This window comes from Haemaphysalis longicornis, unplaced genomic scaffold (genome assembly GCF_048455015.1).
Source record: "Haemaphysalis longicornis isolate Haplotype H1 unplaced genomic scaffold, Haemaphysalis longicornis Haplotype H1 scaffold_5, whole genome shotgun sequence".
NCBI classification, from domain to species: domain Eukaryota; kingdom Metazoa; phylum Arthropoda; class Arachnida; order Ixodida; family Ixodidae; genus Haemaphysalis; species Haemaphysalis longicornis.
Window position 1 is genome coordinate 83775972 of NW_027526385.1, and position 15974 is coordinate 83791945.

Below are 15974 nucleotides of genomic sequence, written 5' to 3' on the forward strand. Positions count from 1 at the left end.
TCAATCACACTGGCACTGACGAACTCTCCATTCAGCATTGAAAACTCAAAGAATGTAAACAAATGGGAGTGTGGATAAAAGTAGAGGACAATTTAGAACTGACGAGGAGCGAGTTAAGAATAAAGGGAAGCGAAACGCATCTATAATGAAACATTGAGCTCTGTGGGGATATCACAAAGATGAGGAAGTACTAGGGTTGTATAAACTAGTAAAGGGTACAGACCCTAAATTTGGGAATGCAGTACTCCGCCTAACATCAGACGTTCTCCCATGTGTTGAAGTGAACGAAAGACCAATAGGCCATTTGGCCTTTGGAGCAGAACGCAAAACAATTATGAAGCAGTGCAGGGAGACGTGGGCAAAGAAGCTCAGAGTGAAACGTGTTTGGTAGGATGGTTTGACGCAATATATCCATGAATGTTGACAGCTAAAGTTTTTCGGTACATCTGCATTGAAAGCGTGGAGACGATGTGGAAAAGACGAGAATGGTAACAATGAAATACGGAAAGTACAGCGGACAATCAAAGCAAGCCAAGCTAACCCAAAAAGAAGCAAGGAGAATAGAAAAATTTAAACGGAGAGAAATAATAGAAGCTAAAGTGTCGTTAGAGGTGTACTGCTAGGGCTAGAAAATCGGACTTCAGAACGAAAAAGTTCTACGAATATTCAAAGGTCAGTGCACTGCTTTTCCATGCTAAATCAGGATGCTTGAGAACTAAATGTCTCGGATTAAAGTATACATTAAACGATGGGGTGTGCGTGATCTCCGGAAAAACAGAAACAATGCGGGAAAAATCGTGTGGCAAAGACAAACTATGAATAAAATAAGTAACCAACTATTCTCATCCAAATACCACAGTAGCTGAAGAGTACCTCTCCACAGAAGCAGACGGAACAGCGTTGCAGCAGAGGGTGCTAAGAGTCTGTAGGTTCGGACAGGCCGTCAACAGAAACTGACCCTGCCAACGTTCAACGAACGCATATTCTTCAGTGAGGGAAGCTTAGCTGTAATACAGAGGACCTCTCAGGCAATAGGTGGGATATTGTATGGGTACGTGAAGGTGGTCGGAGAGGAGAATGCTTCATTGATCTAATTATGTGGCGTATTCTGCACTACAGTGGGTCTTAAGGTAAGAAAAAGCATTGGACAGGAATCTTACTCCACAGAGAAATAGCAGAAAACCTGGAACAGTTTTTAATCTTTAGCGAGAGAGGCGTGGCTGTTGTGATCAAGCTAAACAGGCGACACTGGTTAAAGATAGTTCAGGCCTATGCACTAACAACCAGCTGCGATTACGAATTCATAGACAGCTTGTACGAGGACCTCGAATCAGCAATGAAGAAGGGAACAATACAGTTCAGTAGTGGGATACGAGATTTCACTAAAAGTTAGGTAAGACGCAAAAGGTGAAAGGTCAGTGGGAAACTGCAGCATAGACAATCCAAACAGTACAGGAGATATTCTGAAGGAATTTCAATTTAAAGAGAAATAACCTGAGGTTGATGAACACATCCTTCTACAAATGGAAGAATAGTAAATGGACATAAAAAGTCGACATGGTGCAACAAAAATTACGCCCACCTACCCTCGCCGGAACCCTGGTGTGATGCGACGCTGAAGGGGGTCCATTGTGCGTTTCCGTTGGGTAGATTACTCGAATTGCGTAAGCAATCGTCGGGTAATGCGAGAGAGAAAGACAGAGAGAGAGAGAAAGAGAGAAAGCAAGGGTAGCGCGGGCGACCGTCGACTGAGAGACCGTCCGGAGCGCGGCACTCCACTTATATGCGCAGCGTGCCCGAAGGAGAGGAGACCACGTAGAGAGAGGGCGCTGCACATGCGCACAGCGCGCTTGCGTCACGCGCAGCACCGCCCAACGGCGGAATGAGAGAGCGAGGAGATACTCTGTTGGGATTTCCAAAGAGAAATAACCTGAGGTTGATGAACACATCCTTCTACAAATGGAAGAATAGTAAATGAACATAAAAAGTCGACACGGTGCAACAAAAACCAAACTGAACTTCATTTTAAATAATAACGCAGGTGTCTTGCAAGACGTACACGTGCTAAGTAAAATTAGGGGCAGTGATCATATGCAGATTATATGCAACCTAACGCTGAAACTCAGAGACCAAAGAAAGAAACTCTTGATGACTAAGAAACCCCCATGAACTCAGAACCAGATGCAAGAGTTTCAAATAACGTTTAGATATCAGGAGTTTAAAGTAACACTCGGCAAGCACTTTCAAATAATCAAAAATAAACTTCTTCTGTCACTAGAAAAAAACTACGGGTAGTGTAAACTGCTGGTTAAGACATACAGGGACGAAATTTGGCACCTTCCTAAACGAGCAAGCAAAAATTGTTCGGCTTAATGGGCATTCGAACTAATAATGTTTGGAACAACACACAGCTACAATTAACGAGGTACCTGGGTCATAGAACAAAAGTAGAGTAGAAGATAAAATTGTTCAATTAAAGGAAAAGAAATGCACTCGGGCAGGCGATGTAGCACGACAAACGGACAACCAGTTGACAATTAGGGCACCCGATTTGGTACCAAGAGATGAGTCTAGCACAAGGGACGGCAATGTGCCGACGGAGAATGAAATACAAAAATTCTCAGCATATTATGGACTCGAACAGCGGAGGACAGGAGTGGTTCAAAGCCTATGGGATAGGCTTTTGTCCTGTAGTGGACCTGAGTAGGCTGATGATGATGATAGTGATGCGGCACGTAGTGCTGGGATGTGAGTGTATCCATCTAGATCTCCAAGAGGGAAATGCTCGGAATCCCGAACATCAAGAAACAAAGGATACAACAAGGGCAGTTAACTTCAAGGCTGTCGAGGTGACTCAAATAGGATTGGAATGCTGGTTGACAAAAAGCAGAGTGGGGAATATCGCCTAGGACAGCTACCACGTGTAACAGAAAAAGTATTTTGAGCCTGCCCCAAGACCAGCGCTGCAAATAAACAAAAACCATAGAGAGTTAAAATATTTTCTTTGGTAAGATTATACGTCATCATCCCGTTACCGAAAGGATACAATTAGCAATCAATCAATCTCCTCTGCATACGAGAGCGCCTCCGTTTCACTTTCTATTAGCGCTTCAATAGTTGCTTAGAGCTATAAAAGTCCCGTAATAGATTAGTTTACACTGCTTAAAGTTTGTATTACCTCTTTTCATATCACGTGACGTATGTGGCAGCGCTGCTCACTGCCATGGTATACAGAATTCCTTACGCATCATGGTTAAGGCCGATACGTTTATAAGGTCTCCTTCCGAACATTGTGTCACCCCATGAAAAAAACCACTCCAGTTCAATGTGTTTTATTTGTGGCCTTCTATTTGAGAAAGAGAGAATATGCTACACAAACTGGGTTATTTTTATTTTTATTACCTCAGATTCATAACATGCTGTGTTGGATCAAGACACAGTCTTATTACAGCTAGAACTCCGCTACGCTACATCTTGGATATTGATAGCTTCGCTTCGGGCTCAAAGTTTTATATGTATGTTCTACAAATAACCTCCTTCAGTGATACTGATGGCTCGTTGGTCCGTCCTGTAAAATATTTCTAGCGGATTGAGGAAAGGTTCTTCTGCAGGGAAAAATCTTCGAGAATGCTGAACAAACATGAAGCCGTTCGAACTCGCCGATCCTGAATTAAAAAAAAGCATAAAAATATCATATAATCATACACAGACCGCTATACTAAAAAACAAAAAATCTTGTAAGAAATTCTTCACAGGCTTACCTCGGGAACACCCTTTAAAATCTTTGTCTTCAGCATTGCTTTTTCCACAATTTTGGCTAAAGTATCTCCAATCTTCTTGTTACCATCCGCTTTTTCTTCTTCACCAGAACATGTTTGAACGTTTTCCAAACGTTCTACTATTCTGCCCAAGAAATAGGGCAATACTTCGAAGTCGCCAGAACTGGAGACACTGTCCACCACTTCGTTCAGATCACGCAGGATAGCTTCCCAATAGTAATATGGCTAGATAAAATGGAGTAGCGATGTGGAATGAAAGGTTACAGCATATGTATATCAAGCACAGTTCCCTTATTCATACACGTTTGTACTCACATTATAATCGTTCAAACTGTTTGCGAAGAACTCCGAAACACCCGTAAGTCGGAGCATCGGATCTTCGCACCCGTAACATTTCTGTAACGGTACTGAAAAAATGCAGAGATTGAACAACCAGTTGGGATTAAACAAACCCTGTATGTATTCGTACTCAGGCGGGCTGTGTCATGCACAAAGAAAGCATAAAAAAACAAGACTACACATAAAGCCAGCCAAGAGATTGAGACAGAGACATTTCACCACTTTCTCATCATAAACACTAGAAATATTTGATTTAATAATATTGAATGCTTTATTCCTTAGCCTGAGTGCTACATGTATTTGTACCATTAAAGGGCGCCAATCAAAGTGTGTGTGTGTCCTGAAGTACAGACTTTTGTTAAACTATGGAGACGCGTGGAGCCATTTACCGCATGAAAACTATTTTAAAATGACAACGTAAGCTATGCTTGTGTTGGCGGCCTTGTTACTTTTGGCCCACGCATGTTTTCAACTCTCTATGGTATGTTGTACGTGAAATTGCAAGCCTCGTCATTAGGATGGTAAGGAAGCTTAGTAGAGCACCGACTGCCAAATCCAATTACACGGAAAAAGTATTTTATGTTTACTTACTCTTCATGGCAGTTGCTTACATTATTACCGGAGAACCGCGATGGCACGTTTACGCAGAATGGGGTGCTTGAGATTTTTGCCTTAAAATATTTAGGTACCTCCAGCCCATTTTGCAAATCAATGATACAAGAGAAACTGTGGAAGTGGTATTTCTAAAAATCTGGCAATGAATAAAGGAAGGGTGGACGCGAATGAAAGCTGGGAATGTTACACTGTTTAAGACACAGGTTGCTTTCCTGCAAGGGGAAAAGGGTTAACTAGGTATCAAAGAGAGCAACCGAAAAAGGAAGGTAGATGTAACACGCTGCGCGGAGGTGCCCCCAGTGTATCGGATGTAGGCGGTGGAATTGGCTGGTTGCCTCTCAAGTGTATCACGCTATAACTTCTTCCGCTGTGTGCAGTTTTCCTTTAGTTTTAGAGCGCCTTTCTCGAGTATTGGAAGATGGGGGGATAGCTCTTTGAAGTAAAATCTACTGAATGAATAGCCAACGTTCTTCGACGGGGCCATTATACCTGTTGAATGGAGAGCATGGGTCCTAGTGTTGGCTGGAGAAGTTGTCCTTCTGATGATAAATGTGACCAACCAACTAAAAGGTGCTCAATAGTGTCCTCAGTGGCTGAAGATTCATAACCATCACTTGCGGCCATTTTGATCAAATAGAAGGCTACATTTGTGAATGCCGCGCATAACCGAAGACAAACCTTAAGAGTTGCATCATTCTGAGACAGACTTCGTTATAGTGGACGTTAAAGCGGTCTGAAAGTCTCCGAAACTTTAAATTTCGATGAATTGTAAGCGTAGGCCACTTTGAATTTTTCGCCTCCAGGAAAGCAGTTTCGTGAGGTTTACCTTTATCAATTTCAGATTTTTAATTGTGTATGGTCGCGCTTTTTAAGCGCCAAAGGACCGGTAACCTATGTGCTTTATTTCCCGATAGCGCCACAACCACACAGAGCACCCTGAACTACAGTGTCACACCCTCCTTTGGTCGCACGCGCGTAAACTATAAGGTTTTGCGGCAGGCGCTTACTTCTGAGGGACTTCCCGCTGGAATTTAAGCGGTTCTACAATAAAACATTCTCCTCAAAACTGACCGTGAAGTAAAACATGTATCACACATCTCTCCAAAATACACTGCGGTCAACTCATGAACATCAGTGTATGCATTCTCCTAATCCGTTATGGCTTGACACTTTTTGGAGGATTGAAGTAGGTATCTTGGTCTCAAACATGAAATGCAAACGATTTGAAATGATGATTTGGTGAAACTTTTATGACTTCTGGTGCACTAAATGGGGAACAGTCATAAGGTGGCTTGTCTTCAAGCCGGCCCCCACCGGTGGTGTTCAAACTGTTCTTTTGTGTGGAGGCTGCCGGTGGTACCGAGTTGTTAAAAAAGCAAAGCTAGCATTTGTAAAGTTATTGGTAAGTGCCAAACTACCGCTGGAAGAACTGGCAGGAGGACTGACGAAAGTGGAAGCAGTTGCGAACAAAATGCTGCGTGCTCTTACCCCTTACGTTTGTTGAACTGGATATAAGTAAGCTTTCAAAGCTGGCTCGAGCTGATCGCCTCGTATGTCATGGTCTCACGCTTGGGCCTAGCCAAAATACCAAGCCAAAAAAAGGCCCCAATGCTTGTGTCTTCAGCGATTCCCCGTGGCACTATCGGTATAGAGAACGTCCTGCAGAAACGTTCTGAAGAAGGTCGACAATGGCTTTTTGAAGGTTCCACCACACACTCAAATTATTGCCGCGAACAATGCATTGGGTTTGTTTTGTGTGTTTTGCTTTTGCCGCCCGGCTGCGCCGGCTTGTGTTATCGCTTTTGCCTCTGTGCCGAGGGAGGCAGGTGTTCCCTTATTTCTTTCTGTGCCGCATGTGTTATCTCTTCTGATAGGGAGAGCGTTCCCAACGAATGTAAAAACCGAGAATAATCTCCGTTGATCTACTGTGTTGTTGATACAATTCTGTTATTCCAGAAACCTTCGCGCCCGGTGATAAATTCCCGCTGAACAGATGCCGCGGCACTCTAATCGCCGACACAAGTCTACGCACGTCACATTGTTGACTGCTGTTTCGCCGCCTGTGTATTCTTTGAGTTATTAGGGGAGCACAAGTTCGCTCCAATAAACTTCTCTTTTTCTTCAAGACAGCTGCGTCGTCTTTGGCTACGTGACATCTGGTGAAGGTGCGGGGTACGCACCCTTTATGCTACCAACAACCTCTGGAAGTTATCAAGCCAGTCCAACTAGAGCCAGCCGCCGACTACATGGCCTCCCGCCTGAGTTTGGACTACTGCCAGATAAATTGAATGCGGAAGACGTCATGACCGGTGCCATGAACAACGCAACCCCGGGAACCACCATCATTCAATGTGTCACCTACGGAAGATCCTGAGTAATGGCTGGAGCATCTTGAGAGAGTCCGAACGTTTAACCGGTGGGATGACGACGAAACACTCAGGCAACTGTATTTCTACCTTGAAGACTCCGCACCGATTTGGCTTGAGAACCACGAACGTATGCTGACAACTTTGGAGTAATTCAAGACCGAGCAATTGAAAACTTTCACGACCCTGATACGCAAGGACCGGGCCGAGCAGCTGCTGCAGACACGCACGCAGCATCGCAATGAAGGCGTGCTCCTGTTTGTTGAGGAGATGAAGCGACTTTTTCGCCGTGCAGACCCAGAAATGACTGAAGAAAAGATAATAAGGTTGCTGATGCGACGTGTTAAGCAACACCTCTTCACATGCCTTCTCCGCAACCCCGCGAGGACTGTTTCCGAATTTGCGTCTGAGGCGGCCCCTTTTGAGAAGACGCTTGAAATACGAACGAGGCAGTACGACCGCCCAATCAATGCGCTGGATTCGGATATGATTGGTGCCGGCGCTATTAACTCCGACTCACTACGGGAGACCATCCGTGCAGTGGTGAGGGAGGAGCTGCGGAAACTTTTCCAGACGACGACGCCACAACCTCAAGTCGCTTCCGTGACTGACGTGATCCGGGAAGAAGTACGCCAGGCTTTGGGAACTTCTATGCCGTCCGAAGCACCCTGCGAGCCAGAGGCTATGACCTACTCCGCGGCTGTTCGTCGACCCCACCCTGTTTCAATACGTCGTCAAGAGGCCCCGCCGTACCGCCGCCCAAATTCGCCTCCCGACACCCTGTAACCCGAAACCAGGCGCCAAGGAAGACCGAGGTGTGGCGATCGCCGACTGCGGAGAGGCCGACCCCATCCATCGCCACTGCCCTTATCAAAGGCTAGAGTTGAGAGGATTCTTCGTCGACGCACCTCGCCCTCTCCCTCGCCAACGACCACCTGAGGTCGACGAGTATACCTCTCAAACAAGCCATGGCTCAGCCTGTTTCAACCGCTCGCCGTGGCCCTACCCGTAGCAATCGCCGAACCGCCGTAGCAATGCTGACTTCGCCCGTGGAAGGTCCCGCACCCTACGCGGGGAAAAATACAAGCAGCAACTTCTGGAGGCAAAGTAGTTCTACGGCGAAAAACCGGAAACCCTCCAACGACGCATGTACGCGGCGAAGACAATAATTCACGACATGCCCTCATCATGACGACCCTATGTAACCCTGACGAGACTCCCGAACAGGACGACAGCTACACGGCGCGAAGCGTACCCGACAAGGCTGAGACTTCCACTGAGAAGGTGACGACGACGCACAGTGCCCGACCGTCAACACGCACAAGGCGAAATGTGACGCCCCGACGCACCCGGAATGCCCGGAACCCGAGGAAGGTGGCATCCGATGTCAAGGTGTCCATTGACGGCTTTCAAGTAGTCGCTCTCGTAGACACGGGAACCGACTACTCAATAATGAGGGGACCATTTGTGTTTAAGCTGAATAAAGTTATGACCAGATGGGACGGTCCGCACGCACGCACAGCAGGAGGCCACCTTGTGACGCCAAGTGGAACGTGCACATCCCGCGTCACCATAGACGGCACGACGTATCCTGCCGCGTTCGTTATCTTGCCAAACTTCTCGCGCGACGTAAATCTCGGAATAGACTTTTTGACAGACAACGGTGGAATAATTGATCTAAAGGCCAAGTCCGTAACTTTTTCCTTCCATCACTCCATGACGCCGGACCCCAACCCCGAACACCGTGCTGCTGTTAGAATCGCCGATGATCAATCATGTCACCCTGCCAAACCGCGCAAGCTTGATGATCACCATCTACTGTGAAGATGTTGTTCCTGACGGCGGCGCTATTGTAGAGAGTGACCAAAGGTAGCTCCCCGGGCGCGATGTCTCCGTCGCAAGAGGCATTGCGTGCTTTAAGCAACGCCAATCTCAAGTTTTGGTCACCAATTTCAACGAAGAATACCGGCTTTTAAACACGGAAGCTTCAATTGCGTCCCTCGAAGAAACGCAAGAAACAAGTGACGCGATAGCAGTCGCCGACTTTGAATGCACACCCCAAGAAACCTTCAAGCTTCCACATCCTTTCGACGTGAATCTGGCACTACCGCAAGAAGAAACAAACAAGTTATTTCCTTTCCTTCATCGCTACAGCGAGTGTTTTTCGTCGAACTCAAAGTTACGTCAGACACATCTGACGAAGCACCGGATAATAACCGAAGATGGAGCCCGACCTACCCGGCGGTCACCATACCGCGTCTCTTCACACGAGCGCGAAGCTATCCGGACTCAAGTTGACGACATGCTCTCCGAGGACATAATACCGAAATTGAAAGGTCCATGGGCAGTGCCGGTCGTACTCGTAGAAAAAAAAGGGGGCACTTTAAGGTTGTGCGTTGACTACCAGAGACTGAACAAAATCACCAAAAAAGACCTGTACCCCCTGCCACGAATCGACGACGCCCTCGACCACCTCTGCCACGGAAAGTGCTTCTCATCGATGGATCTGAAGACCGGCTACTGTCAAATTGAAGTGAACGAGAGGGACCGGGAAAAGACCGCATTTATAACCCCAGACGGTATATACGAGTTCTCGTTGATCCCGTTTGGGCTGTGCACGGCACCCGACGTTTCAGAGTCATGGACACTGTGATAGCTGGCCTCAAGTGACACACCTGCCTCGTGTACCCTGACGATGCTGTGGTATTCGCCCGGAATTTGATGAACACCTTGCAAGGTTGGAGTCTGTACTCGAGGGTATTCGCTCATCGGGTTAACGCTAAAGCCCGAAAATTCCTCTTCGCTTACGAGGAACCTACGTTTTTGGGACACGTCGTCAACGCCGCTGGAGTCCAGCCTGACCAGGCGAAAACATCAGCCATAGCGAACTTCCCCAGACCGAAAGACAAGAACGGCGTGCGAAGATTTCTAGGACTATGCGCATACTACCGGCACTTTGTGGCAAGCTTCGCACTCATTGCAGAGCCACTCACGCGCTTGAGGAAACATAGCACCCCTTCGCCTTGGAAGACGCCCAAGAAAAAGCATTCTGCGAGCTGCAACAACGCATTCAACACCCGCCCGTGCTCGCTCGCAAAGCGGTTGCGAAAAGGTAATCGCCTATGGAAGCTGTTGTCTGCCGAAGGAGGAGAAAAACTACTCTGCCGCCGAAAAAGAGTGGCTGGCTATCTTATGGGCTATTTCAAAATTTCGTCCATACGTGTATGGTAGACCGTTCAAGGTTGTGACAGACCACCATCCACTGTGTTAGCTCGCCAAATTGAAGGACCCCTCTGGCCGTCTTGGGCGATGGAGCTTGCGCCTGCAAACGTTCGATGTTACAATATTCTGCAAATCTGGCAGAAAACACTCCGACGACGACTGCCTGTCCCGCTCCCCCGTCGACTCACCACCACAGGACTACCATGAAGACAGCGCGTTCTTCGGAGTCGTGACAGAGAGCGACCTACCCACCCAGCAGCGTGCCGACCACGTTCTGCGCGTCATGATCGACTACCTCGAAGGACGCAACGTCGCTGTGCATAGGACGTTCAAGCGGAACTTAGCAGCATTCACCGTCAAAAATACCGTCCTCGTGAAGCAAAATTTTGCTCCGGAACGAAAACGACTTATCTACTTGTCATCCCCGCAGACCTTCTTGACGTAATTTTGGGAGGAAGCCACGACGACCCGTCTTCCCGACACCTCGGAACAGCTCGCCGTATTACAAAAATCAAGGCGAAGTACTTCTGGCCCCGCCTTACATCCGGTGTCACCCACTACGTTCGGAGTTGCCATGACTGCGGGCGACAAAACCGCCGCCGACAAGACCCGCCGGACAACTGCAACCGATCGCCGTCCCGTCGAGGCCGTTTGAACAGATTGGAATGGACCTTCTGGGACCGTTCCCTACGTCACGATCACAGAACAAGCGGATTGTCATTGCGACAGACTAATTGACGCGCTACGCAGAGACCACCGCTTTTCCGGTGGCCACTGCACAAGAAGTCACCACTCTCTCTTTCCCCAAGTAATTCATAAACCAAATTGTGCTGCGACACGGCCTTCACTGTGGAGATTTAGCCAGGAATCTTACGCTACAGCAACATGGATCACCGAAGAACTACGGCGTACCACCTCCAAACGAACGGACTAACGGAACGCCTGAACGAGACAATCTCGGATATGCTATCTATGTACGTTGACGTTGAACATAAGACTTGAGACGAAGTCCTACCGTATGTCACGTTTGCGTACAAAACGGCTATTCAGGAAACCACACAGATTACGCAGTTCGAGCTTGTCGACGAAAGACAGCTGACTACGATTCTGGACGCCATGCTTCCCAACGTGAAAGAAGACGACCTGAACGCCGACGTCCAAGGATACCCTCAGCGCTCGGAACAGGCCCGCCAGCTCGCTCGAGTTCGCACAAAGGACCAGCAGCTGGGGGATGCGAGACGCTACAACCTCCGACGCCGAGACGCCGAGTACCGCCCAGGGGATTGTGTGTGGGTTTGGGCTTCCACCCGACGACGTGGACTCAGTGAGAAACTTCTACGAAGGTATTTTGGACCCTACCGAATTCTACAACGTGTTGGCTGCCTTATCTACTATGTGATCCCCGATGGTGATCCCGGAACATCACGACCCCGCACGCTGCCCGAAGTCGCCCACGTGGTTCACTGAAGACCTTTCTACGCACGATGACGGACTTCTGTTTTTTATTTATTCGGACTGTCACTTGTGTTAGCATCGGGTCAATGCACTGTAAGAGGGGGGTAATGCTACGAACCATGCATTGGGTTTATTTATTTGTGGTTTGCTTTTGCCACCCGGCTGCGCCCGGCCTGTGTTATCGCTGTTGTCTCTGTGCCAAGGGAGGCGCGTGTTCCGTTTTTTCTTTCTGTGCCGCATTTGTTAGCTCTTCTGATAGGCAGAGCGTTCCGAACGAATGTGAACAGCCTAGAATAATCTTGTTGATGTACAGTGTTCTGGATACAATTCGACTATTCCAGAAACCTTCGCGCCGAGTGATAAATTCCCACTTAGCAGAAGCCGTGGCATTCTAGTCGCCGACACTAGTCTAGGCACGTTCCTTTGTTGACCACTGCTTTGCCGCCTGTGTATCCTTTGAGTTGTTATGGGAGCACAAGGTCGCTCCAATAAACTTGCCTTTTAGATGCAAAGCATCTCTTAGTTGACCTTCTGTCGTCCGGCGTCCGCTTCTCTCCCCCTACACTATAAAAAAAGAAATAGCTAGAGGCGCCCGGTTTCGATCCCACGTCTCTCTGGCAGCAACAGGAGGTACGTGGCGCTCTTCCCACTGCGCTACAAAATCGGAACTGGAGCAAGTGCTACGAACGCGCCTTATGTCCTTGACTCATTCAAACTACGTCAAGAAGCTACTGGTACAAAGAAAGCACTGGAAGCTGAACGTCAACGGAAACGACAAACTGAAATCTTTAGAGGAGGATGTTGAGTTTCCCGTGGGAAAGCTGTAGCGTGAAGCGCCACGCGCCGTGCAGCTCAACCAGAGCAGAGGACGGAGAGGGCAGGCAGCGGGGTAGGAGCGTGAGCACGCAATCAAAAAAGACGAGAATCAGGAGGTGCTTGATGAGGTAACGCCGGTGTCGGTCTATTCGCTGGTTCTACATTTCTCTACATTTCTCTGGCGCTACATCCGGGTTCACACTACGTTCCCATTCGTGCTCCGATAAATGAAACAACATAACGGCAACACAAGGGAACATACACAGAACCCCTATGATGCTTCGCATCCTCCTCATGGTTCCCGACGGGAAGATGGTGTAATTTTTTTCTTCAAGACAGCTGCGTCGTCTTTGGCTACGTAATCATATGTAGATGGAATTTCAGTTGGGTAAAGTCTGTGTTACCCAAGCTTGTGTAAGCCCGTCATGCCGCTTGGTATTACAAGAATGATTGTACCGACTGGTGCATTTATAGACTTCATTAAAACAAGCTGTTGGGCAAGTTTGTGCATTATGATGAAAACTTCGAGTTCCACTGAGACAGCAGCACACGGAAGAACGATGGGACAGGCAGTCGTTGAGCGCTCGTCCCGTCGTTCTTCCGCGCATCTTTAGCACAATCGTGCCTAATTTTTGAACTTTTGCTGGCCTTTTGTATTTTAGCTGATTTCCACATATGGTGGTATGTTTTTTTTTTGTGACAAGCACCCCGTCTCTTTTTTAACTTCGCCTATTACCCAACTGAATATGGCCTGCGAAGTTTAATAGGAGACGGGGTGCTTGTCACCAGGAAAAGATATTCCGCCATTTGTAGAAACCAAGTAAAACACAGGTCTACAAAGGACGAAAAATTACAGCGTGACTCAGATAAGGACAGGCGGAAGGACGATTGGGCAAGCGCTCAACGAGTGCTTTTCCTATCATTCTTCCATGGGTCATTGCCGTATTCGCGCACGATTTTTTTCTCATACTGCACAAACTTGCTCACCAGCTTGTTTTAATGAAGTCTATAAATGCCCTGTTGGGTAGAATAATTCTTTTCTGATCAAGATTCATGATGGGCTTACATTATAAATCCAGGATCACACGATGACTTTACTCAACTGAAATTCGCTCCTACACATTGTCTCGTGGCCCGGAATTCGTATAATACTCGTTGCAGTTTACTCAACGGGAAATATGTAGGAAGTGCGGGGCGCTAATTTGCCATTGTTTTTATTGTGTATTGTTCTGACAAACTTGTGTTTGTCTTCCGCCTATTTGTGTTTTACTTTTTTTCGCTGTGTATTTTTTGGTGCGCTTTGTTTTTTTCTTTTTGGGTGTGTTTCTTTTTTGTTTATTTGTTCTTTATACGTTTTATATAGGTCGCATGCAATAGCATCTCAAATTTTCCGATTTCTGGGCAGTCCCCAACATGGGTATACGAAATTAAACGAGGAACAACAACAACCACCGATGGCTTCTGATGGAAAGCCTGCGACGCCCAGGGCTGTAATTTTTTTCTTTCAGTGCTTTTGTTTTTGAGGGCACACAGTAGCTGGCAACTGCCTCAGAAATGTCTGCCTTGCCGTCCACTGAAACCTTGCAGAGGTGGCGTACCTGCCGTGCTAAAACTGTTCGGATCAATTTGACTGCTACCTTGTTTTACTTCCCCTCTTTTCTTTTTCTCATTGCTGAATAACCGTATTTTGTGATTACCTATTTTCTTTTTACTTGTTCGGTTCAACGAATAAAAAATTCTTCTCGGCTAATGCCCCCAAGTATGCGTATTTTATATTGTGGAGCCTCAACGACCCGGCACGGATGAGATCGTGGACCCTGAAGCGCCAGGCACTAAAAATCGTCATGTGGGTCCGGAATATGAAAACGACAAGAGATACAGCTAGATGTGGTGGAGATCCTGTTTCCAGGGCACTTCACCCGCGACAAGCCGACCACAATTCGCGCAGTCCAGCTACGAGCGCGTGACCTGGGCGAAACGCAGCTAAATTATCTTTCGGTCATTCGCATTGAATGATTGCCCGACAGTTGCGAGCGTTCAATAGGAAATTAGGTACCGCGTACGGCTGCACAGGCCAGCCCTTCACGTATCTGCACTGCTTCCCTTTGCCAAACCCAATTGCAGCTCTCTTCCTCCCCAGCGCAGCCAATGGTTGCATATTAAGGACAAAAATACCTGTCTCCTGAGCCCCACTCTTCTCCAATTCATTGCATCACTTCCCTAAACACGCCGATTTGTCACAGTCTTTATAAACAAACACACTCTCCACTCCACGACCCTGAAATGTTGCAAGTGTGGTACGCCCCCGCATCAATGCAATATATGCCCTCAACACTATATCAATACCAGATGGTACCCTTTCTATCGTTACCTAATTCTCTCACTGCCTGTCACAAACTTCAGGCCAGGCCCTCCATTTTCTCTATTCGGGCGGCCGACATGACGGCCTCCAGGACGGGGTTGGGCCATCTTGCGCCTGGCTGAGAAATCCGGGGTCCCTTCTTCGGCTTTGTGCTCACGTTCTTTGTTTCGCCCTGCCAGCTCCAAGGACCATGCGAGCTGCCGCATACCAGCGCGCAGGGGCGGAGGGTGACGTCACGATGGCTAGCTCCGACGCGCGCGTACGATCGTGGCAAGTTGCGGAGGGCCCCGAGCGGGGGGAACAGAGGAACAATGGGGAATACTTCGGAGTGGGTCTGCGGGATGGCCGGCGGAGGTTATTTAGGCGGACGCAAGCGGTCGCTTGAGGCAGTCGGCTGGAGATTCGTGAACGTGCTACGCGGGGAAGTGTCCGGGGGTGATGCGCTTTAGCGGAAGTACATCGGTAGGCTCGCGACGGAACGGTCCCCGCCTCGGCTCAATGCTCGAGTTCGCCCGCCGCCACGAGTCCCATGGCCGACCACCTTCTGCACCCCTGAGCCCCGAAACACGTAAGCGGCTGCCCGGCAAGGTCGGCTCCACCTCGTCGTGACTTTCTGTCGGTGAACCGGCGTGTTCTTCTTGCCTCGTAGAGACTTTCTTTCACAACGCCCCTCCCTCTGTATTTTGTTTGTTGCCACGGATTAAGATAACGGCATCCTTCCGGGTTTTTTTTCTAGCGTCACTTGTAGCTAACGAGCTGAGAGTTGGTCTTTTTTGGTGTCTTGTTTGTAGAAGTGTTGTTGGTGAGCGTAATGATTTTGAGGACATTTCGAGTGTCGTGTACAGCTTGCAGAGCTGTTAGATGCTTCTTACAGAGAGTGCTGTTGTCGGGGGTTAACGATGTTTGCCCCATAGAGTGTTTCGCGTGTTCTAGTTTTTTTTTCGTAGTTGCGTTACTGAGGTGTAACAAGTGTTTGCCTCTAGAGTGTTTCGCGTGTCGCGTGCGGCTGTCTGAATTATA

The 15974-nt window shown here is 47.9% G+C and overlaps 1 long non-coding RNA gene across 1 annotated transcript; it reads right to left on the reverse strand.

Annotated features, from left to right (window-relative positions):
* Positions 1-3502: 3502 nt before the first annotated feature.
* Positions 3503-4184, reverse strand: LOC144139308 (uncharacterized). The gene is made up of 3 exons (XR_013316140.1): positions 4095-4184; positions 3762-4004; positions 3503-3665 (listed from the first exon to the last, which is right to left on the reverse strand). It is a non-coding gene; the product is annotated as an uncharacterized LOC144139308 (long non-coding RNA).
* Between the last annotated feature and the right edge of the window lie 11790 nt (positions 4185-15974).